Source organism: Rhipicephalus microplus, chromosome 6 (genome assembly GCF_043290135.1).
Source record: "Rhipicephalus microplus isolate Deutch F79 chromosome 6, USDA_Rmic, whole genome shotgun sequence".
In the NCBI taxonomy this organism is placed as follows: domain Eukaryota; kingdom Metazoa; phylum Arthropoda; class Arachnida; order Ixodida; family Ixodidae; genus Rhipicephalus; species Rhipicephalus microplus.
The window spans coordinates 109,846,307-109,871,785 of NC_134705.1; the positions used below are offsets into that span (position 1 = coordinate 109,846,307).

Below are 25,479 nucleotides of genomic sequence, written 5' to 3' on the forward strand. Positions count from 1 at the left end.
ACGTGCCAAATGAATCATAAGAAAATAATTTTATCAAAAAGCAGCACTCAGATATTGCTTAATGTCTCAAAGAAAGCTCTCACTCACACTTTGGCATAGGAGTAAGTATTATTTTTAAAGCACCATTGCCATCTGTCTTTTCTGACGTAAATTGTAAAAAGAAGCTTGAAAAGATCGAGTGCATGAACATATGACTTTGAAATGCAAATCAAGCAGTAGCTATAAAGACTCGCCATGCTATTCGCTTCTGTTCAATGTGGAATGAAGTTGACACGTAAAGCATGGAGCGAAGAATCACATACTTGTTTACTGCAATCGTTTTTCTGTTTCTGGCATTATTGACATTCACTACTAAAAGCCAGATGATGGTTCCGCTTCCATCAGTAGTAAGTACACTACTGTCGCACTCGGCATCACACGTTTATACATTGCACACATATAAACACAATTTATCGACGTCCCGCACCTTATAGCGTGACTGAACGTATTTTCTTCCTTTTAAGGTGGTGTTCTGTAATACTGTTCACTGTTCAGCCGGAATTTGCCTACGAAGTAACCAAAGGGAAAGCCCAGCATCTACATTGTAACTCGATGGGGCTTTTCTGACATGCCTAAAGCGCTATCGTTGGTATAAAGACGACTATTTTAGATAATATAATAAATGTACTGTTTAGTCATCTAACCTTCGTCATAAATATGCTAGGTATCGAGAAAGTAAACTTATTTTATGCAGATGCATTGTTTCAACCTTATTATTGCATTCCTTTTGAAGCTCTTCCTTCCAGCCAGTAAAGAACCTCCGGCACCCACAGTAATGCGTGAAAGGTCTCGGATCGTTAGAACTTGTTAGAACGGTAATAGTCCTGCACATTGTACTTTCACGAAAGGCGCTTGTGCCTTTGTACAACTTTGCGTACAAACAACCAGCCTACAGACTAAAAAATAACAAGTCAACAAAACAAGGGCATTTAGCATTTGTCTTTGCTCTTTTTAGCCCTTCTGACATTGATTGAACAATGCCCACTGGCCCCCTTTAAATTTTAGTTCACCCCCCAATAAAACTACGCTAAACGAGCCGCTTTGCTGCTTCTTGAAAGTCAACCATTTCGGTAGGCTTGACCTATTGCAGTGCAGTCAGTCGAGCCCCACGGGCTGCGGGCTGCTTCAAGGCTGAAGAGTTGCCGTAGCGCAGCAAGAAACAGGCCTTCTGTCTAAACTCCCGGCGTGTTACTGGAGGTAACTTTTTATCGTAAACCTGCCTGGAATACTCTAGACAGGCAATGCTTATTGATGACAGTACCCGTACTGACGTAACCGCGAGTGCTTGTGACGCAGTGACTCCGATGTGTAAAATAAACCCAGCAGCTAGCGTGCACATGAACAAGAAGCAGGAGACAGGAGAGAGACCCTTGAGGTTATAATAAGTCCGTGCTCTTGATCCTATGTAGTACAAGATAGCACACATGTGGACGTAAGTAGTATATGAAGGAAATAGTATATCGGCCTGCACGTAAATCGGGGCCTAATGACTTTATCTTGGCCTGCCTAATTTTACGACATGCCTTACACAAATTGGTAGCTTTAGAAGCCACCAGTCACTATATATACAAAACGCAACCCAGCTAGGCAAAGTAATGGTTTCTAAGAAGCGGAACCACGAGATAAGTAACACTGGCGCACAGCTTCAACCTCTAGGTGAGTGGAACATAACAATACCCTCCAGCGGTGAAAGCACAGACTCGGTGTATCTAAACAATTGCAGTAGTGACAATAGGCATTGTACACAGCTTCAAGCTCGCAATGCGAACGATGTCGGTGAAGAAATAAATATATGTGGTCGAAGACAGTGATTCGATCTTATACGTCACGTCGGTCCCTAGACGGCATACATGGTATAGTCCGGTGTGCGAGAACAGCAGCTTTTGCCCATGTCTAACACAGCTTGCTGGAAACCAAGTAAGTACAAGTGATCCAGTAAGAAAGTGAGCGGTTTGGGGTGGCTGTTAAAAACAAGGACCCGTAGTTGCAGAACTTGACGACGATGTTTATTCCATCAGACTAAATCCACCTTTTCATCCCGTTCTAGTCTTTCTTTACCTCTGCCACACCTCCCCCATGCCCATGTGCCGCTTCTTTATTTTGAACATCCTCTAAAGGAAACGGAAGGCATGCCACAATTCGTGCTGTCGCTTACAACTTGTAAAATGTTTGTCCCATCTAGTCTACCACGTGGTCAGTGACTAAACGCATGGAGCAGGCTCCGACCACTTTGTCTCGTCCGTGATGCAGTTACGTGGTTTGGGCAGGTGTTTTTGTGCATTCACCACGTCGCTGACACCACTGTGAGATAAAGCTTTTTGATGCGAGCCGCAAATGATCTGTGCGCCTTCATCTCCATCGTTTTCACCTAGGTGCGGTGGCTACTGTACTACAGACTCGGGCTCTTCTGTAGACCACTTACGGGAGCGTTTTGGAGAAAACTGCATAAAGTTCTTGGGCCCCTGCAGCGAAGTTCCTTGCAGTGGCTCTAACCCTGTGCTTGGCTCTCTCATTGGTCTGCGGGAATATTCTTGATGAGAGGCTTGCGTGACTGGATGGCGTGGTAGCGGTCTTGTTTCGGCTCCATTTTCCCCCTGCGTCTGCGCAAGCAGACGTTTGGTGTGTGGCGACACCACGGACCCGAGCCATCGGCGAAGGGAGGGGGAGGGAGACTTCGACCTCCTTCCTTGCTTTACCGTGCGTGGCTTAGCCGTGTTCATAGAAAAGAGAATGCTGGGGTTGAGCCGATGCTGAATGATTGGACCTTTAAGGCCACCCGGCAACGGCAACACACCCCCTAGGCGCTGACTTAACGTAGACGGCACCCCCAGGCTCACCCGGCAGTCGCCTTTTCCTGTCGGCAGTCGCCTTTTCCTGTCTCTCTCTCCCCTGATCTCCATCTTTTCTCTCTTTCAATCTTTACTATCATCTCCTCATTTCTGTTTACTTTCATCTTCGAGGTGGCAAGGTTTAACCTTGTGTATGTACCCTCTCTTGGTCAACTATTATTGGGTTATAGTGGATTATTACAGCTGGCAGTGGTTTGCCTTTTTATAATTGTGCTACGGCGTCCCCTTGTTTCGCTCCGTGGTTTACGGCTAGCATGGCTGCCAAGTTTATAGTGTAGGCGTAGTCACCGACTCTTCTTTATCAATTCAACGTGTCATCATCATTTGTAGAATTCCTCTTCTGTAGATACCATCAACAGTGTAAGCCAGCTCGAGCTCGTCTCAAGAAAAGCTCTTCCTCGTAGTATAGACTTGATGGCGTCGTTTCTTTTCCCCAAACTGTCCGATCGCCGGCCCTTTAACAGGAGCCGCACCAAAGGAAGACTGAATGTCTTCCTAAAACACAAAGAAATTTTACCACGCTTCCATCTAATTCACTGTGAAACACTAAAGAAAGCAAGAACAATCTTTTCATTAGTCGTATCAAAATGCCTCACCAATACGCTTAGTCCAGGTTAGCATGCAGCACGGATGACTAGTGGCAAACTTCTTCTCGAAATACAAAGCAAGTCCCAGTACAAAAATCTGTCAAAACTCACCTCTTTAAAAACCACACCTGTATCAGTCACACCGCACCATTCCCTGAACATTTCACGAGGTGTAGCATCTGATCAAGACCTAATCAACCTGACAGAGAGTGAGCTGCTTGATGGCTGAAACGAACAGCACGTAATGCATGTTCAGAGGAATAAGATCAGGCGTGACAACAAAGGAACGCCGACAAAGCTCCTCATTTTTACATTCTGCACAAGCACACTTTGAGAATGTATCAAAATGGGCCACTTGAAGCTAAAAGCCCGACACTACATCCCCAACCCCTGACGTTGTCCTAACTGCCAGCGTTTCGTGCACGGGTCTCAGTGCTGCCGCGGCCGTCAAACCTATGCAAAGTATTCTTCGCACGAACACGCTACACGCAACTGTGAAGTAAAAAACTTCTCGCTGCATTAAGCTGTGACAGTGGGCATCTCGCTTACTCTCGCACTTGTTTTACATGGAAACATGAAAAAGAAATACACTCAAAGTAAACTAAAACATCTCATTTAGGGAGGCGTGCAAGCATCTACCTTTGCAGGGTCCTTCATTCTCGGAGGTGGCACGAAAGGGAGCAGTGCCACCAAAATCTGCGGCGCCCGCACGTACCACACAATGTGGATGGACGGCAGCATCATTCACCCCCTCAGCGGTAGTATCACAGGCTCTTCCACCACCAAAAAGCTTGCAGGCCTCTGTACGTGAAGCCCCAGGGCCCTCTGTTAGGCAGATAGTCCTAAGACTTCCGTGGCCGCACGCGTGAACCTTAAGCGGGCATCCAGTATCTCGTCTGAGAAGATGGACACAACAGCAAGTCCAACGGTGTCTTCGGCGCTGAAGGACAGGCTCGGCTCTTTGTAGCACACCAGAAATTCAAAAATTATTATCACTGGTTGTAACAAGGGCTCCTAACTAAACGTAATACTTCTTTTATTTCACAGAGCTCTCATTTAAACTCATAATGAATACAAAAATTAGGCAATGGAACGTCAGAAGACTACTTCGAATCCTTCACGATATCCACGAACTCTTACACAAACATTCACCAAAAGTACTGTGTGTAGAGAGACACACTTAAATCCAAGGAACACTAATTTTCTACGTTGTTATGTATTATTTAGAAAGAACCACAATGACGCTGTTGCGTCATTTGGTGGTGTGGCCAATATAGTCGATAAGGGCGTAGCATGTGCACATCTATCCCTACAAACATTCCTTGAAGCAGTGGCTGTTCATGCAGTTCTTTTGAACAAACTTGTCACCATCTGTTCTCTTTACGTACCTCCACAGAACCTTCTAGAAAACACGAATTCCAGTCCCTGAAGGATGGCCTACCGGAACCTTATCTGGTACTTTGGGACTTAAATGCTCATAATGTACTATGGGGCGACACTCACTGCGGTGCACAAGGTCGCCTAATCGAACATTTTTTCTTTTTTCGGGTGCGTGTATGTTGAATAGCAAGGAGCCAACATACTTTAGCCTCGCAAACAAACCCCAATCATGCATGGATCTCAGCATTGTGTCCTCATCGCTTGTATCCCTGCTTCAATAAAAAGTTATCAACAATCATTTTGGAAGTGTTAACTTTCCGATCATTTAGACACATCGATGGACAAACGTCCTCCACAGGTTCCCAGGTGGCTGACAGACAAAGGAGAGTAGAAAAAGTTCAGAGAAGCTTCTCGCTTGAGTTGGTCGGACATATGTGAGTTATGTATAAATGCAGCTGTAGACTTTTTTTACAACACTTATAAAGTAATTCCCGAAATCTCGGCTGTCCAACAAACGAGGCGTCCCTTGGTTGAACAGTGATTGTCGGAATGCTCGAAAAAAGCAAACAAGGCTTGGAGGCTAATACCGAACTCACTGACAGCCGAGAACTTTGACAATTTTAGGAACGTAAAGTTTCAAGGCAGAAGAAAGCACAGAAAAGTGAGGAGGGAGAGTTGGCTTAACTTTTTATCCGGAATCAATTCATATACAAAGAAGGCGAAAGTATGGAACACGGTAGGCAAGGTAGTGAGACGGCAATCTCACTCACTTACTCTTGAATGAACACAGAAGGCGAAAGCTTGAAGAACCAGGTGATTTCTTTTAGGGCACACTTCGAACAGCTCTCCAGCTCGTCGTACTATACCAGATTGTTCCAGCTATACAAAACAGTAATCGAAAAACCGAAACTAGAGCACAAATGCACAAACCAAGAAGCATATAATAAGCTTTTCGTTTTAGTTAGGCTACAGGCATCACTAACCTCTTGCAATATTTCTGCCTCAGGCTCCAACCGCGTAGTATATGAATCGTTAAAGCACTTCTCTTCTAAAAGTAAGAAAAAAATCACAGCACATCCACGGAGTGAATGATGAGGAGCGAGGCGGAGCATGCGTCAGCCCGCCCACGCTTTCGCTCGTCCGCGCAACCATCTGTGCGTCCATGCATGCGTCCGCCCGTCTGTCCGTGCGTCCATCCTTGAGTCCATCCGTCCTCCTGTCAGTCTAATCGTGCGGCAATCCTTGAGTACGTCCGCGCGTCCATCCGTCTGCTGGTCTGTCTATCCGTCTGTCCATGCGTCAACCTAAAAACCACTCCAAGTACAACCATCTCCACCAGTGGGACAAAAGGTGTGGGGCTTAGCATGTCTTGTATGTATGTATGTAGTAGTACGTACCACCAGTGGCACATACCCGCTCCAGAGCGGGTATGTGCTACTCGTGGTACGTACTACTACATACATACATACAAGACATGCTCAGCCTCACACCTTTAGGAGCTTAGCCTTTAAAAGCCCTTCACCTTTATAATGCTGTTTAGCTTTCCGACGAAATCCCCTCTGTCTGGAATGAAACCACTGTATTAGAATTTTAAAGCAAGAAAACGACCCATCTGCCGTTGCAAGTTACAGGCCAGTTGCATGGGCAAGTACCGCCTTCTCCCATCTCGCATGTCCTGTGGCATGTACCCGCCCTAGAGCGAGAACGTGCCACCGGTTGCTACGTATACTACATACATACATACAAGAAATGGACAGACCCACGCCTTAAGCAGCTTCGCCCCTTAACGCCCTTCTCCACTTTTATAATGCCATTTGTCATCTCGGCGAGATCCCCTCTGTCTGAGAAAAATCATTGTAATTGCAATTCTAAAGCAAAGAAAAGACCCATCTTCCGTGTCAAGTTACAGGCGCATCGTTGGACGAAATGCCTATGTAAACTTTTCGAAAAGATGATTAACGGCCAGCCCCTGCACCTTTTACAAACAATCTACTGGACCCATACTAGTGCGAATTCTTTTAAGGTAGATCCATTACTGACCATTTGTTGCGAATCGAAGCGCAGATCCGTGATGTTTTTGTACAAAATCAATTCTTCATTTATAGTTTCTCCATAAGAAAACAGCTTACGACACCACTTAGCGCTTCGGCATATTGCGAGACTTCTCACAATTAGATGCCTGAGGTAACATGATGATCCCAAACTAAAGTATTTGTCCAGCCACACTTTTTGTGTCGGCGTTGGGAATGTCTTGTCATAAACTTTCGTCCAGGAAACTGGAATGCCGCAAGGCGGTGTCTTGAGCTGCCCACTGTTTATTATAAAAATGAATACCCTCCATTTCTGCATTTAACACGTTATGTTCTATTGCACATAGGTAGACGATGTGCAGATAGTTTACCAATCATACAACCTCACAATGTGTGAGTGACAACTTTAACTTGGTTTAAATAAGGTTACCGAATGAGCAGATAAGAACGGCTTTCTCCTTAACCTGCAAAAAAGCACGTGTGTTTTGTTTACAAAGAAGAGAGGTCTTCAAACTCTTCTGATGATTAACCTTTACGGGGAGTGTTTAGCTGTGAAAACTTGACATGAATTTCTAGGCTTAGTTCTAGACATGTAATTAACATTTGTTCCTCACCTGAACAACCTGAAGAACAATTGCCTGAGAGCCATAAGTATACTCAAAGTTTTGTCACGAACATACTGGCACAGTGAGCGAAAATACCTGATGAACTGGATAAAAGCCTCATACACACGAGCTTAGATCAATCTGCCACACCAGGCTCTCTGAAATTGCTTGACCTGGTCCATTAATTGTCCATTCGTCTTTCTACGGGTGCTTTTCGCACTAGTCCCATAGAAAGCCTGTACGTCCACTCGAACGAGTGGCCGTTGAAGCTGCAGAGGGCTTGCATGTATTTTATGTAGAGTCTTAAAGAAGAGCAGACAATAAACACCCCTAACACTCTGTAATCAATGACTTGTTCAGTTTCACACTGTATGATAACCGTCCTTTGTTTTGATAGTCCTACTCGCTTCACGTGAGAGGCCTCGCTGAGAAAACGGGAATGCCACTACTTGATAAGTGTCTGATAGCTCCTGCCGTGCATCTGCCACTGTGGCAATGACAGCTGATAGAATTTGACATATCCTTCAAGGAAGTTACAAAACACGCACCTGTGGCACATATTTGCATGTACTTCCTAGAGTTTTGACACAAATACACGGGTTCAGACTTGTTCACAGATGCATCTAAGTCTCACACTTCTGTGTCGTACGCAGCAGTTGCTCTATATTTTTCGGAGGCCGGCCTGCTGCATCCTGATACCAATATCTTCAGTGCAGAAGCCTACGCGATACTTGGGGCGGTCAAACACATCAAACAATCAAAATTACAGGAGGCAGTAATTTATACAGATTTCATAAGCTTCGTAAAGGCTTTGAAAACTTCTAATAAACACAAATCTCCGTCATTGCCTGTTTTTATTCTCTACTATGCACAGCGTACAAGTCCAAACAGCATGTTCTAGTGTGCGGGGTACCAGCACACTATAATCTGTCTCTGAGAGAGCTGTAAAAACACCCGTAGCTATCCCTACTGCTGACCTATAACAATATCTTAAACGAAAGCTCACAGCTTAATGGTAGAGCACATGGCATAACCACGCAGAAAATAAATCACACGTCATCAACCCGTTCTTTGGTCATTGTCCGCCGGTATTAAAATCACGCCACTCAGAAGTTACAGGGCTACAAACAGAACATCCACACAGCACACACTCATACCTATTCTGCTGTGGTGATCTGCCTTTGTGTGATGGATGTGGTGAATCACTAGCCGTAAACCACTTCCTCGTTGAATGTAATGTATTAGACTCTATTTTACAAAAGCACTTTTTGTTAGTTTACCATGAACACATTCCACTTCTTCATTCAATACTCAATTACAAAGAACCACTTTTTGAAAATCAGCCAATATTTGCAAATTTAAATGAAATTCAAAGCCTCAGCATTGTATACGAGGTAAAGATGTAGCATAACCTCTCCGCAGAGGTTGTTGATGCGGTAGCTACTCCGAGAAGCACCTGCCTCTTCCCTTTGGTTTCAATGGGGTTGAGGAGGCATTCATGCTATTTTACAATCACTCACTTGTAGATACCATGGTTACATGCATTTCATTCTACACACATGCATCAAAAATCATGTACTAGTGTAATAAATTTTACTTGATACACACATTTTTTGCTTTTACACAGCACGTGATTTCAAGCCTTTATGCAGCGGTATTACACTGTGCCATCTCAATCATTGGTAATTGCTTACATCGCATTAAAGACATGGCGCCTTTTGGCCATCCATGGACCTTCACTACAAAACTCTAATAATCATTATCATCATCGGCTCCTTTTTCAGAACCCTCAGCCTCGCTTTCAGAGGCACAAGCAGCGTGCTCACCTTCTCTTTTAGGTGACCATCGTCTTGATTGGTAGCAGCAGCATCCACTTCTTCGAAGCTGAGCGAAACCAATTCCGGAGGCCAAGGCTTTACATGTGACGATGAAGACACCATGGAAAACACAGAACTTCTAGATTCGCCACCGAGAAGATCGAAGGAGCCATCGTTGCTAGTGGACAAGCTGTCCGCAGGCTCTTCTTTGGCACACTTCATTAGCTGGTTATTGACATATTATTGTTCAGTATCTTCATTCGTTTCCAATATGCCACATCTTCCACCGTCTCTTCGACTTCCTTCAACCTGTTCAAGATTGGCAATACCTTGATCTTCCGCTCTTTGTGGTCCTTCTTTTCAACTTCGGAGTGCTGCGAAAACTTTACATTTTCTGCTCCTCTCCTGTCCAATATATGCCGTAAAACGATTGCTGATGAGTATCTTCCATGCACGCTATCTTCGCTTGATTCCGAATCCTAAATATTTGAATTCTGATGTGATATTTTCATATTTCTGCACACTGTCTCAATCGATTGGGTGTTATTTCCTTCAACCTCGGCAGAATTCTCTTGACTAGCCAACATTCAAATTTTGTGGTTGGAATGTTTGTCGCCCAAACATCCAAAGTCTCTTTCCATGCCTATGTCGTGGTTGTCGGCGATTTTACGGAAACTAACTACTTAGTAGTTTTTATGGGGATGACTGGCTAAAAAAGCAGCCAAGAGTATGTGCCACTTAGGTGAATCGATTGCCGACGTTCAGAGAGGTAATACTGCCCCCCCCCCCGCGCTGGTCTAGTGGCTAAAGTACTCGGCTGCTGATCCGCAGGTCGTGGGATCGAAACCCGGCGGCAAAACCTGCATTTCCGATGGAGGCGGAAATGTTGTAGGCCCGTGTGCTCAGATTTAGGCGCACGTCAAGAAACCCCAGGTGGTCAAAATTTGCGGAGTCCTCGACTACGGCGTCTCTCATAATCATATGGTGGTTTTGAGACGTTACACCCCACATATCAATCAGAGAGGTAATACTGTCCATCCACGCTTGCGCACGTTACCTTCTTGTAATACGCAGCGTCCTCAGATTTTTGGTTCACTGCCTCATCTGCAGTTACATCGAAGATCTGCTCGTTTAAATGGCGGACCCCAGCTTCTCTAGTCATCAAAACTATGACTTGCCTGTTCACCTCGCGTTCCTTGGTGTTGGAATCCCGCAGCAATTCTATGAGTAGAGTAATACTTTGTGAGAAGCTGACCCTGACAGTTCCACGCACCTTTTCGGAGACACTCGGCTGACGACATCGTATTGCCAGTACGACCACTCACAGGTTTCACGGCACGAAAGGTTAAAAACAAGGACCCGTGGTCATAGAACTGAACGATCATGTTTATTTTATCAGGGCTAACTCCCCCTTTTTACCTTGTTCTTCTCTTTCTCTACCTCTGTCGCACCTGACGTATTCCCCCCCCCCCTGGTCCATGCCCAATTTCTTTATCTTTAACAGCGGCTATTGTAACGAGATTGCTGGGCCAGTTGCGAGTCGTTTATTTGAACACGTGCGATTCGACGTGCATTATCAGTGCGGGCCATAGCTTCTTGAACGTACACAGTAGGCGGATGTGTGGAAGGAGGCAGCACTGAGTTCATAGGGCGACGTTGAATTTTGGCTAAATAGGAGAAAGAAAGGCGAATAACTGACCGTCTCGTGCCGGGACGTGTTACACGCAAACGTGATTAAAGGCAATGCGGAATACATATCTTGGTGGTCGGCTGGCACGTACATCGCCAGCATGTCGGTGATTGTTCGGCTTATCCGCTCGGCCAAGCGATTCGTCTGTGGACGCTAGGCTGTTGTTAGCTTACGTTTGGTCGAGCAAGTTGTCAGGATGTCAATGATGACCCTGGAAAGAAACTGTCTGCCACGGTCGGCCGAGTGCTGATGTGGTGTTCCGTGCTAAGAGAAGACGTCGCGGAGCAAGAGTTCCGCTACGTCATCGTGCAGCTAGTTGAAAGTGCTCGAGTAATTGTGACAACGCGTGGCATAATGGGTGGCGTGAGTGATAAACTGATTTTTTGAGACAGCAGTAAGGAACGCACCAAGCACGTCTAAGCTATCACAATGAAATGCTTTATATGGGACATCAAGTAATTGAAGGCTGCAAGCAGGCCATGGTGTTGACTTCTTCCGGTGCTGACAAAATTCACAGAAGCTCACGTAACGGCAGAACGACCGATACAATCTTGGCCATTAAAAGCAACTGCGTGCACGATCGTAGGTGCCGGAAACGCCAAAGTGCCCCACTGTCAACACATCATGAAGCTGTGCTAGTACATTCAAACGAAAGTGTGCCGGAATGACAAGCAATTGTTCAGCGTCATCGGGTATAAAACTACGAAGACCTAAGGTGCCATCGCGTAGCACGAAGACACGAAGGGATTGGTCGGGAGGAGGTGTGTTGAGACACTTAATCACCTTACGCAAAGCCGAGTCACATTTTAAAACTCAATTTGCTGGGCAAGCTGCAGAAAAACGAGAAGGAAAACGAGAAGTGTGAACAACTGATTCTGCAAAGAAGTATTGCTTCAGCCTGCTCACGGCGTGACTCAGTAGAAATGTAGAACAGCTCAGCCATTCCACGCTCTGTTGAAATGGTAATCGTCTATGAAGGTTCTGTGGGACTACGGATAATAGAATAGGCAGTCGGCGTCCTGGTGCAAGTTGCCATACTTGTACACCACAGTCAACGTGCACTTTGGAAATTGTAATGCCCAACAACCAAAGCGATCAGCGGGATCCTTAAAATAAGACAGCCGGAACAGGGTGGGGCGATCACGGCAATGGTGCAGGGTCTGCCGTACAGATATGGGCGAAATTTCTCAACGGCCCATACTAGAGCTAGGCGCTCTCCATCTGTAAACGAATAACTTTTAAAGAGTGCAAAAAGGTGCCTGGCGTATAAAATACCACAATCCAGACCACGTTGGCATTGGCTAAGAACAAAACTGATGCCGTGACCCCAGGCATTGTTTCATACTTCAGTGGGTGCGATGTCGTCGGATGGGGCCAATACAGGAGGCTATGTCAGTAAGTTGACGAGGTGAGAAAAGGCTGAAGATTTATCAGGGCCCCAGATTAAGGGCACGTGTTTTTCAAAAAGGCACGGGAGGTGCTGCTGCAATCGTTGTAAAATCTTTCACAAAGCGTCAAAAATATGAGCATAACCAAAAAAGCTAACGTCCTTGGAATATTCTACAGTAGGCAAGGTCGTTATGGCACATATTCGGGTCTAGTCACATAGCCGAAGCGTCGACAAGAACTTGGGGTCAGCGAAGCTCTGAAGGAGAACACACATCCCGTGAACTTAAGAACTAATGCAATCGGCGACACGAACAACAGCTATACAAGGTAGGCTAAGGACCTTGCGGAGGCGAGGTCAAAGGTGGGTGCTCATGAGGAATAACCGGGCTACAGTGTCGATTCCTATCCAAACAGGCGTAACACCTTCTTGCACGTCCATAATATGTTGTCGGCTAGCCAGGGTCAACAGAGGATTTCCGGGTCTGTAGGTGAGTGCAGCATCACCGCCAGGATCTGCACTGGTCAGTTTTTCGAGGAGGGACGACGAGGTATGGCGAAGGTCAGCAACAAGACAGAGGAGATTGATAAAGTTGCTGATTTTATGTGGATGTGAAGCACTCGTAACGTGCAGCGGATGTTTGAGCATTAAGGTTCTCTAAAGTTTGGCGGACGTAATGGGGTGAAGGCTGAGTGTCCTCGGCAGGGTACATGAATTCTTGGCGGGCATAATATGGTAAAGATCGAGTGCCGTTGGCATGGTATTGCGCACCAGAAGACGATGGTCGACGGCAGTGATGATAGAATGAAATTTGGCCTACCCCGTTGCAGTAGAAGCATATCGGCCTGTCATCCCGTTTACACCCTTAGTTTGTTTTACGGTGCCAAGAAGAGGTTAGAAGTGGACAGTAAGATGAAGCAGGGCTGACCGCGGGACAAATCAGAGCACCTAGGGCTGGATACTTGCGTTCGCCAGTTCTTCGCGCATGACTCACTGGATCAATGACACTGTGGAATAAGCGTCCTTGTAGGAACGAGCCAAGAGAGCAGATGGCAATGCTACATAGATCTATCGCCGCGCAAGGCGCTGGAAGTTTTCGGTAATGGCGGCTGGAGCTGAACGTCTTCGCACGACGACGTTACGGGGAGGCGGCAAAATACGGGTCTATATACAGTATTTAGACGAAAAAAGTGATCGCGACTACAGTAGCCAAGATGGCGCAAACAGGTGAAAACCCGTCCTCCTCTTCGTCGACATGTAGGTGAGTGGCGCCTAGTGATATTGTTGAGATTCCAACTTTCAGCAAGTATGTTTGCTTAACATCAGCACCAGGTTTGTCGTTGAAACTAGAAAAGGCATCGAGAGAATACTTTTTTGAAAAACCTCACTCGCAGAACATTCCTCAGAACTCGGAAGGCAGTCTTGTTACCATGAAATAATGTTTTCCGAAACGCTTCAGAAATTAGCAGTTTTCAATTCACCGAAAAGCACAACTTTCTTTGGAGTACATTGAAAATGCCCACCAAAATCGCGGGAACTTGTGGTAATAATTTATCTTTACTCATAAGTTCGCTAAGAAAACCAGGATTGGAGCCTTGAAAAACACATTTGTTTGTTAAAACGCAGCCCCCAGCAGTACCCCCTGTTCGCTTATTTTAAAAACATTAAGGAAATCGCTTTCTCGGTGAGCAGCAAGTAGCTCAGACGGCAATTTTCTAAACCACCAAAGGTGCGCAGCGATAAACACTTTTATAAATATTAGCATTCTGAAATATCAGTAAGTATGCGCAATACTTTTTGACGCATGTAAAATGTATCGCCGGCAGAATTTCATTTGCGACACGAAACTTTACTACATTTTCATTTCAGACAAGGTCATTTGGCATGCGATGCGACTTCACAAGTCATTGTGTAGAAGGCACGTGTTGCTTGCGAAGGAACACTGAGCTGCCCACTTGTCAGCTATTGGCCCGTGAGGGCGAACCATGCAGCCTGCGAGCTGTACAAGGAATATTCACACCACACTGCCCATGTGGACACGGTGAAGGTAAATGTGATGTTTTTTTCTTATCGTCCAGCATCAACTTCTACAACCTGCTGGATGGTTAAGCATCCCCAACATGCCAGAGGAAACTAAGAACGCTTCTCGAATGTTAACAATATCCACTATATATATATATATATATATATATATATATATATATATATATATATATATATATATATATATTATAGGTGTATGAGGTATTACGTTGTTCACAATATTGCAGGTTCCATTTTAATCCTGTCTTTATAAGTGCGACAGACAATTTGTCGAATGATTGGCCGAGAAGATTAAGGTGTTCTGATAGAGGTAGATTCGGGGCTGATTTTTTGTCGTCTCTGTGAATATTGAAACAAATCCGAAAGGGTGTTTCCGTTTCCGATTTTAAACGTATTGCATGCCGCACACGTTGCATTCAAATAGATGTGCTACATTAGCGGAATAACATGTTAGATTTCCTTGTATGTTAATCAAAAAGTTGGATTGCATGCTGGTTGCCTTGCTGGTCTCTCGCATCACTTTGCATACAATACATCAAGGCTTTAGAGAAGGTTGGCATGAACTGTTGGAAGCTGAAGTATTGATTTAGGTGTTTACAAGTGTGTCTCTGAGGCTCCTTGTTGGTGGGTAAACGACACCAGGAGCCGACGGGAATGCGTGTTTTAGACGTTCACCTTGTTTTAGTATGTTATATTCTCGTTTGAAAATTTTGAGAATGTTAGGGAAGTCCGTACTGTAATTTAAAAACAAGTGTGTCTGTTGCAGGTTGTGTTGTGGTGGTTGCTTTATGCGCGGTATTGTTAGAATCGATAATGTTTAGCCGTTCATGTTCGCTGAAATTCCAATCAAGAAAAATGTCGTCCATTCTCATCCTATGTAGGACTGGTTTCAAGTAAGTTTCTGACAAAAATTCTGTTTCTAGTTTTCCCACAAAAGTATTAGCATAGTTTGGTGCGAGCCTAGTACCCAAGGCCGTTCTTCTGATTTGGCGAACGTACTAGTGGTTGCACTCAAATGAGTTCAATTCTAAAAATAGCCCTGTGAGACTTGCAATGGCTAGAAAATCTTGAGTGACAGGTCGTCTATGGTATGTGTATGTGCTTTTTATAGCCGCTATGCCATCATCGTGAGAAATATTTCTATGCAATGAGGACACAGAAAAAGTAACTAAGTACGAATATTTCGGAGCACACAGGTCTGCAATATCTCGAAGAAAAGGTCTGGTGTCCTTTACATACGATGCGAGAGTGCAATAAATGTGGCCTATTAATTTTTAACATACACCTATATGAGCTCGGTTAATGTATCTATACGTTACCGGATTTCTAATTCTTCTGGATTATCTAAAAGTGACCCGGAAAAGGGTGTACTGGTCGCATTACTTTGTGCTTACTGCGCGTTATTCTTCCTTCGTCCAATAGCTTCTTCAGTTCTGTTGTTACAATACGCGCTTATTTTTATGTGGAACTCCCTGGGAGGCGTTCGTAGAGTTTTCAGTCGTTTGGTTGATGGCATGGATCTTCTAAGTGGTCGGTTGTATTCCAGACTACAATCGACCCTCCTTTGACAGCGGCTTTTAATACTATGTCAGTCCTAGTTGCTAGGTTTTGCATACTGTTTTTCTCAGATTTTGTCGTGTTTTTTGCTTTCCCTTTTGTGTGTGGTACTCCTGTATATATATTTCTGGACCACGTTACTACATAGGTTCAGACACTTGCCTTGGTGACTGCTTGATGTCCAATTGTTTGTCCAGTGGCGGGAGCCTTTGGGCTGTTAAAAAGCTCGTCTGAGAAATATTCGCTCAGCCTCAATTTTCTAGCGAAGTTACTGAGATCTCCGAGCGGAGTGAAACTTATCAAAAGATTTTCTAGTTTGGCAGAAGTTTAGTCCTTTCGATTATATTTTTACTACATGAGTTGACAAACTCGTGTCCAATAGGTTTATTATCTCAGCGTCGCTGTAGGTGTTGAGAGGTGTGTTCTCTTTTGTGCCATGAGTGGCCTCATGAACAGATGTGTTGTATTCATATGGTATAACGTCTAGAAAAGGGAGGTTCAAAACATTGTCTGTGTTAAATTTGTGTATTTCAATTTTTTTCACCTCTTGGTATACATTCTGTTCGAACTGTGTTAGTAGGATGATTTCCTGGTTTGAGAAGTGGTTTTTGTTGCGGAGAATGGTGCTTGTCGAGGCGGTCAGTTTTTTTAACTGTTTTCTACTGTAGTTGATTGCAAATTCTGTTAGCTTGATAGATACCACAGTCGCCCACGCCATTCACTCTTGGTTTGTGGTGGTCAGTAAAAAAAACTGTGGCTCGCAAGCCCTTACCTTAGCCAGCAACCGTCTACTATAAAGAGATCACCTTCCATTTACAATGAATGAAATACTTCTAAGAAAATACACACTCATGACGCCACTTGCAGAGCACAGTGAATCCTGGACCTTTCTCAGTTCTCGGCCTCTGTTTTGTCCCATTACGATTTTCTTACTCAAAATACTATAATTGTGATTGGGAACAGACGGTACCTTCTTTACTGACGAAAACTGTCGAAATGAACGCTTTCCGATGTTACCGTTCTCGCAGAGGATCTGACTCTGAATATATATATATATATTGTGAAGACGAATATAGACGCTGGGGCTCAGGCGCGTGGGCAGCTAACGGAAGGTAGAGGAAGATGAATTTGTCCTCTGTCTCGCTCAACACAATATATATATATATATATATATATATATATATATATATATAGAGAGAGAGAGAGAGAGAGAGAGAGAGATTTGTCAGACATGGTAAATGGGTTCTCCTTAACACAGATTTCTTTTCCGATTCACCGTGCTCACCACTCTCTAAAACGACGATGTGAGTAATAGGACAATGTAGAGCAGGGTTCGGCAGTTTTCAGCATTTGGCGTTTTTAGACATATTCATACAAATACTAACAATATTACCTATCATAATATTAATAATAATAATAATAATAATAATAATAATGATAAAAGGGCAATAGTTTGTCAACTAATATTTACCGTTCGATTTGTGTACTTCCTTTCTTTAGCAAAGTAATCGAAAAGCTTTTTTACTTGCGTTTTATGTGCTATCTGCTTAAATTTAACCTACTCTCTCCCCACCAATTTGGTTTTTGACCTGGCTACTCGACAGAGCTCGCCTTGCTCAGCTTTACTGACCGAATTAAACAAGCCATAGACGATGGATTACTTACTGGGTCAGTTTTTATTGACCTCACGAAGGCTTTCGACACAATTAATCACCGGATCCTTCTGTGTAAACTTGAATCTTTCGTAATTGTGGGTCCCGCTTTGCAGTTCATTCGCAATTACTTAACAAATCGCTCACAGGTAGTTCATGTCAATAACATTGCGTCATCTACTAAGCCAGTTACCATGGGCGTCCCTCAAGGTTCAATCTTAGGCCCTCTTCTATTCCTACTTTTTATTAACGACCTACCTAGTTCCCTTAACCATACTAACTGTCTTCTTTACGCCGATGACACTACTATTTTTACATCCCAGAAAACAACTGCTGAACTTGAAAGTAGCTTGAACTCTGATCTCTGTAATATTTATCAATGGTGTGTTAACAATCATCTTAATATGAATCCCTCAAAAACTACATTTGTGGTGTTTTCATCCGCACAGAACACATTTCCGTCACCAGTTTCCGTATCTCTTAACAGCCATACTATTTCCGTATCGGATCATGTGAAGTTCTTAGGCGTAATACTAGACAAGCATTTGAAATATAACTATCATGTACTCTCAATATTAAAAAAAAGCTTCTTTTGGCATTCATGTTCTCATTAAAGCCCGCCCTTATTTTCAGTCACGCATTATTTTATTATTATACTATACATATATTCATAGCCATCTTTCCTATTGCATTTCATCCTGGGGTAATACATATGCCAGTCACCTGGAGTTCTTCTACATCTTCAGAAACTGGCGCTACGTCTGATCGCCTTCGCTCCATTTCAATCGTCTTCTACGCCACTCTTTATTTATTTTTCCGTGCTTCCAAATAATCTTTTATTCACTCTAAAGTTAGCTATATTGATGTACCGCCTCATTTATTATGGTCTATGTGTTTCAGGGCTATCCACACAACATCTTGTCAATACTAATAACTCCAGGTTTTCAGCCTGTCACAACTTCCTTCTCCCTAAAGTGCGCAGCAATTATGAAAAACTAACTCTTAAATTTACAGGTGTATCCGTATGGAACAACATACCACTTGAAATAAAGTTATGTCACACATTCTATTCGTTTCGCAAAATGTTTAAAGAGTATCTAATCACAAAACGTGTTTTCTAAACTCTGCCGTCGTGCCTTACTCCTAATTTTAGTATTTCTTTTACTCACTATACCACTTGCTGTTACACAGAACTTTTCTTGCCTTGTTGTTATGAAATTTTAACCATTCTTTGTTGAATTTGTACAAAGTGTTTTTCACTGCTTGCTGCATTGTTATCGCACTTGACTTATTCTCTAACGGAGGTCCCCCCGACAGTTTTCTAACTTCGGAACCTCCTCTGCACAGTTGAATTTTATTCATGTAAATGTATGCATTCCTGAGTAATAATGCTGGTATGTGTGCATGAATATTATATGTCACTGAGTCGATGCAAGAACGATCATATATAATTGATTACTATCTGGGCGTACATTCAGGCTCCTAAAAATTAAACAGCAGTAAGGTGAGCGAAAACACTCATAGAGGCGCAATACATAGATCACTGCGAAGAACTTATGAATGATTACAAAAAACTTGAATCCTCTCATTTTGATACGAGTTTGGTATCGCAATAAAATATAAGGACATTTAGAAAATGAAAAGGACATTGCAATAATAATATTCAAAATTCAAGTGAAGCTAACAATATACTGTCCACCGCAAATGATTCTGGGATGTGAAGTGCGTGTCATAGCAACGGAAACCTGTTTTACTGCGCCAGCTACTGCACCGCGGCGTGGTGTCGATGCTCCCATACACGGCATCGGTGATCAGGAGTGGTGCGTTTATACAACGCCCCGCTGCTGAATAAATCTCGGACGCCGTGGCCGATACCCTCAACTCTATGGTGCACGTCAGTGAAGGTGGCACAACAACGCAGTTTTTTGCCAGTTCGTCACGCGCTCTTCATCCCGCGAACACTTGAAGCTTATAGCGCATAACTTTCAGAATAAAACGCACTGAAGCAGGGTATGACTCGGTAAAATGAGACACGGGACAAAACGCAACATTCTGACTTTACCGACGTCTGTAGCTTATACAAAAATTCAGTTTTTTGTTTTTTTTCCAGCGATGAGAGCTGATCTTTGTCTACTCTTTCGGGTGTAAACGTTGACGATTGTTCAGTGTTAGCGCTGAGAAACTTTTTCGACTGGTCTGAGTGTGCTTGCGGTTAAAAAGGGGCGAAATTCTGCTTGGCAAACTTTTTGTATCCATGCATGAAACTACTGCTGTGCCAGCACAGCAACATAAATGTTTATTTTATTAGTTTAGGGTAGAAGCTACATGCCACCAAAAGTTTGGTTTGGTGCCCAGAGAAAAAGTGGAAATTTTTATTGAATTGTGGCTTGTGAAAGAAGTAAAAGTTGACAAAAGGGCATCCAGTTGCCTCATGGAGTGACTTAATAAATTACCAAATAAGTACTACTCATAATATATGATATTTCTTTGTTTAGGATGGTTCGAAATTTTAAGACAATGTCTTTCACAGTTTCTAGGAGAAAATTTCATGAAAAAGCACTGATTGCAGTTCAAGACCTGACTCCCTCCAATAATGCTGCATCGCGTTTTATTTTTTCAAGGACTGTCATAAGAGACGCATAAACAATGTTGGAGTTTCCCAGTTCAGTTCTTCACAAGGACGTCTTCGGATTTATATGAACGACGTTTCTTCAATACCCTATTGAAAAAGCGAGCGCTAGAAAATCTGAAACTAGCACAGTTCCAGGTTCTTTCTCTCTCAAAACCTGCCAGATGAAGTTAAAAGCTTTGAAACGCCTAAGCATCTCTACATCAAAACGGCAATAAGATGTAAAGAAGATGCGTCAAAATATATCTATCTTTCAATTTTTGAATATATGAATGATTTGAGAGAGTTTCACAAACGATAGCATTTGCAAAAAAAAAAAAAAGAGTCGTGTTGTAAGAAGTGCAAGGTGTTTTCGAGCCACACAACACCGCATTTTGTCTCAAGTCCAAGGAGTGGGCTCCTTTAGACTGCGTAAAGGCCCCAAAAAAAGAGTATCAGCTGTCTCTACAGCGAAAACCAAAACGACTTTTTGCTCTGTATTATTTTGACCGCAAGTTACGCTAACACAAAATGAGACACATTGAGCATTATAAATTTCTTTTTCAAGTGATATTTTGCACGGTGGCAACATATCAACGTGTATATAAATGATAACTTGTATCTAAAAAAATGTCACTGTATAGAATAATAATTTGAAGGAGTAAAGTGAAATTAAATATTCACGGCTTGAACAGTTATGTAACAAATTGTGGTACCGTTAGGCGAAGGAAAATATGCATTGCAAGAGGTAAACTGCAAATGCATGTATGTCAATGCTTTTAAAAAGACCTCATCCGGGTTTTCAAGCTTAATTTAGGTTCTTCATACAATATATACAGGTCATATTTGCTGATAACGCTAATTAGAGGAAACCTGCTGCATGTGATAACTGATTGCTGACTCATTCTTTGTCATACTTTGTCCTATGAGTAAATAAAAGAAGGGATATTCTCCCAAGGTTATATTCACTGTCACGAGTGAGGTACATACTGCTGTTTGAAGAAAATTTGTATTTTAATTAAGCTTAATTAAGGTTCTTTATACAATATATACAGGTCTTATTCGCTGATAACGCTAATTAGAGAAAACCTGCTGCATATGATAACTGATTGCTGACTCATTCTTTGCCATACTTTGTCCTATGAGTAATTAAAAGAAAGGATATTTTCCCTAGGTTATATTCAGTGTCAGGAGTGAGGTACATACTGCTGTTTGAAGAAAATTTGTATTTTAAAAAGCGTAATTAAGGTTCTTTACACAATATATACAGGTCATATTCGCTGATAACGCTAATTAAAGGAAACCTGCTGCATATGATAACTGATTGCTGACTTATTCTTTGCCATACTTTGTTGTATGAGTAGTTAAAGGAAGGGATATTTTCCCAAGGTTATATTCAATGTCACGAGAGAGGCACATACTGCTGTTTGAAGAAAATTTGTGTTTTGAACACATATAGGTAAGAATCACTAGTTTAAATTTGTAGCAGTCAAAGAAGGACAACACATGAAAAGCATAAACCAAATTGATAAGCCTCTTCCAAATTTTCTTTTCATACATTCAATGTTTCATGTGGAAGTGTATATCAGTCCTTGTGCGCCGCTCTTGTTACATAGGCTTTCAACTGAGTTTCAGTATGTGAGATATAAATGCACAACAAAAAGCACAGCTGTTCTGTCAGAGAATGTGTTAAATGAGTCATGCGGTTGAAAACACGTATAAAACGATCTACTGACATTTCTACATGAGCGAAATCAATACGCCAGCCCAAGCCATTTCGGGCGTCTACACCCAGACACATGACAACAGGTGTTACTACATGTGATTTATAAATATACATCACATATTAGAGTTTTGCGTTGTAGTGGACTTATTTTTATTTCTTGCTTGGATAGAGAGGGTTAGAATGGCCCACTACTGCGACATTACGAGCTTTTGTAAACATCTTGGCGTATTTACTTTCTGCCACGGCCAAACCTTCAGAGATCCGAAGCGGTAGACTGGAGGCAATTACATACCCAGACCTTGCAACGCCAGTTCACTCTAAAAGGATATATCCACACGTATATTCAGATGGCTGAACTCACACATCACTATGGGACATTTTCTGGGAATGTCCAATAATAGCAGAAGGAAATGCACTCTCCCCAGATGAAACTGCGGCGCAGTGGACGGCCTCACTGCACAGCTCCGACCTTCAGAACGAAGTATGGGTCATCAACAACTTGGTGAGACGGCGAAGAGAGAGCGTCTCCGGTCCTCCTCAAAGAGGGGCCTAGGCCCAGACCCCGAATTTGCAGGAGTTATTATTGAAGTTGTTTTACAATTCTTTCACAGTTTATTTACAGCTGGTAACTGGTACACCTGTACAAGTTGTTTTGCAGCACACCCTAGTTTGCAGCACACCCTTGGCAACAATATTTGATTAAGAAAATAGAAAGGGTCCATAGTTTAGCTCTGCGCTTTATATATTCCGCTTACTCCCGACAACATAGTCTAACTAATCTACGTAATAGGGCAAGCCTACAAATACTAGAACAGCGCAGGATAATATCCAGATTAAAATTCGTCTACCAACTTGATCACGGGGACTTTAAATTATCACGGGAGCGATACCTTCAGCAGCCTTCTAAACTTTCAGCTAGGACAAATCACAGCAAAACGTTTAGGCAGCCACCCAGCCACATTAATTCCCACAAGTTCGCTCTCTTTCCTCGCGCAATTTTTCATTGGAACGCATTACCTGCGGAAGTAGTGAATGCTGCCTCGACGGCTTCATTCACTCAACAGATAGAAAAGATTAATTTCACCATATAAGTGATGTATGCTGAAAATAGTGTCATTTGAGTGCAATTTACCGGCTACAAATGTTGAAAATATTCTTAGTTGTGCGCAGTTCTGTTGAACAGCGAGAAAATATATTTGACTTTTCTGTACTTGATAGTTATGTATTCTCTCATATATGCCCTGTACTCCAGTGTATTACTAGTTATTGATTGAACATATTGTTTGTATCCCACTCCTGCATGGGCCCGGGTAGGGCCTGCAGTATCTGTAATTAAAAAAAATAAAAAATTTAGGCATAAACGATTGTACTGTGAAGCGTTTACCTAAATGCGGCAGGAATGGCCGGAACTTGCTCCCGTGACATTCAAGTCAGCCATTAAAGACCGTAACCAATTACCGTCCTGGCGGGTGTTTAACTATATAACCATCATTGTTTTCGAACATTGAACTTCATAACCCGGCTGCGGCGGCTGCATTTCCGATGAAGGCGGAAATGTTTTAGGCCTGTGTGCTCAGATTTGGGTGCACGTTAAAGAACCCCAAGTGATCGAAATTTCCGGAGCCCTTCAATACGGCGTCTCTCATAATCATATGGTGATTTTGGGACGTTAAACCCCACATATCAATCAATCAATACATTGAACTTGAAAACATACGCGACGAAGGTGTATGACGCCTTTCCCCTCACATATCTGTCCAATATGAAGCTTTTAAGTAACCTGCATTAACCTTTATTGTAATACATAAATACCTGGTTTGATTGGGTGTAGTTTTTATAAACTCGAGCATTGGTAGACACTCGAGCAATCAAATTTTTATTCTAGACGAAATATGAAACTGCTCTGTTTTGTGATCATCATGTGGAAGCAGCATGAGCGTTCACACGTACATTTAAACTTGTGGAACTATTTTAAACTTATCGAACTAAAAGATGATTTTATATTTTTTGCTGTAACACACCACATTTTATTAATAATACTGTGCCTAAAATTACAGGTATTCTTGAAGCAAAACACACGCACGGCTCTTTTCGGTCCACAAACATGTTAGACTAATTGTGTTATATCTTTCAACCCCTTTCATTGTGCTTATCTAATGAACATTTTTCAGGGCAATGCGTGAACCACCTTTGTACGAAATTGAGACGCAGGCGAAGGCCTTCGCTAAGTCCAGGCCCCTCGAAACGGAGACGCGTTGTGCAAACTGTACGCCCTATTGTACGCCCAACGCAAGATTGACCGTTTTCCTTCCTTCCTTCCTTCCTTCCTTCCTTCCTTCCTTCCTTCCTTCCTTCCTTCCTTCCTTCCTTCCTTCCTTCCTTCCTTCCTTCCTTCCTTCCTTCCTTCCTTCCTTCCTTCCTTCCTTCCTTCCTTCCTTCCTTCCTTCCTTTTTTGCTTTCCTTCCTTCCTTCCTTCCTCTTTTGAAATAAGAAAGTAATAAATATCTTTGTATACTTTGCAGAGCGCAAATCTGTACTATTGGTCGCTTGTTTGTTTAGTGCACAGTATTGAACTGCTTTTGCCACACTGTAGTACTACAGTCCTTTTTTATGCAATAACGTTGAAGAGCTCATTCCGCGGATATTCCGGCGTTGGCATTGGCAACCGCGTTAACGTCATTGACTGTGAGTGAAAAATCATCTTGTGTGTGAGCTAAAAGTGTAAAATTGTGCAAACACAGTAAATATTGGCAATTTTTGGCTCAGACTTATGATCAAACTCAGGTAATCCACGTGGCAAGTATTCATTTATTTATTTATGAATACTGCAACCCTAACATAGGGTTTTGGCAGAGTAGATATACTTTTGATAAATTTACAAATCAGCAAACAAATAAAGAGGTATGGCATTTACACACTTTCAGAACGAAAAAAAAGAACAGTGGTTTGTAATTAACTGGCAAAATAATATATAGAGAAATTAGCGCTACATTCAAGATGACCACAAGTGGAGAACGGTTACAATGATTGAAATAAACAACAGGAGACATGTCATAGAAGTTAGGCACTCACTGCTAGAACTGCGCAGCAAAAAGTTTCAATGATTGCTGGGAAACAACTTCGTTACTAAGGTTATTCCATTCGGTAATTATCCTAGGAAAGAACGAGTACTTGAATGTGTTATTACGGGCGGAACATGGGGTTATTGTAAAAGCATGCGTCTGCCTTGTGGTATATCCTGTGGACAAATGAAGTGTATGTGATAAGTCTAACTTAAAGTAACCTTTATCTAACTAAAAGAAAAATTTCAATCTTGATACTTTATTTCTTTGTGTAGGTGTTGGGAGGTTAGCTTTGCTAATAAACACGTTATTGAAGTACGACCAAAACTGTTATAAATGAACCTAACAGCTCTCTTTTGAATTTTTTCCATTTAGCTGATATTTTTTTCTTGTGTAAGGGTACCAAAGTATGGATGCATAATCTAAAGTAGGTTGAATAATTGCATT

General features: G+C 42.6%; 1 long non-coding RNA gene across 1 annotated transcript; it reads left to right on the top strand.

The window, feature by feature from the left end:
* The first annotated feature begins 249 nt into the window (after window positions 1-249).
* LOC142764868 (uncharacterized) lies at window positions 250-24,327 on the top strand. The gene is made up of 3 exons (XR_012883935.1): window positions 250-386; window positions 14,254-14,431; window positions 24,142-24,327. It is a non-coding gene; the product is annotated as an uncharacterized LOC142764868 (long non-coding RNA).
* The last annotated feature ends 1,152 nt before the right edge of the window (window positions 24,328-25,479 follow it).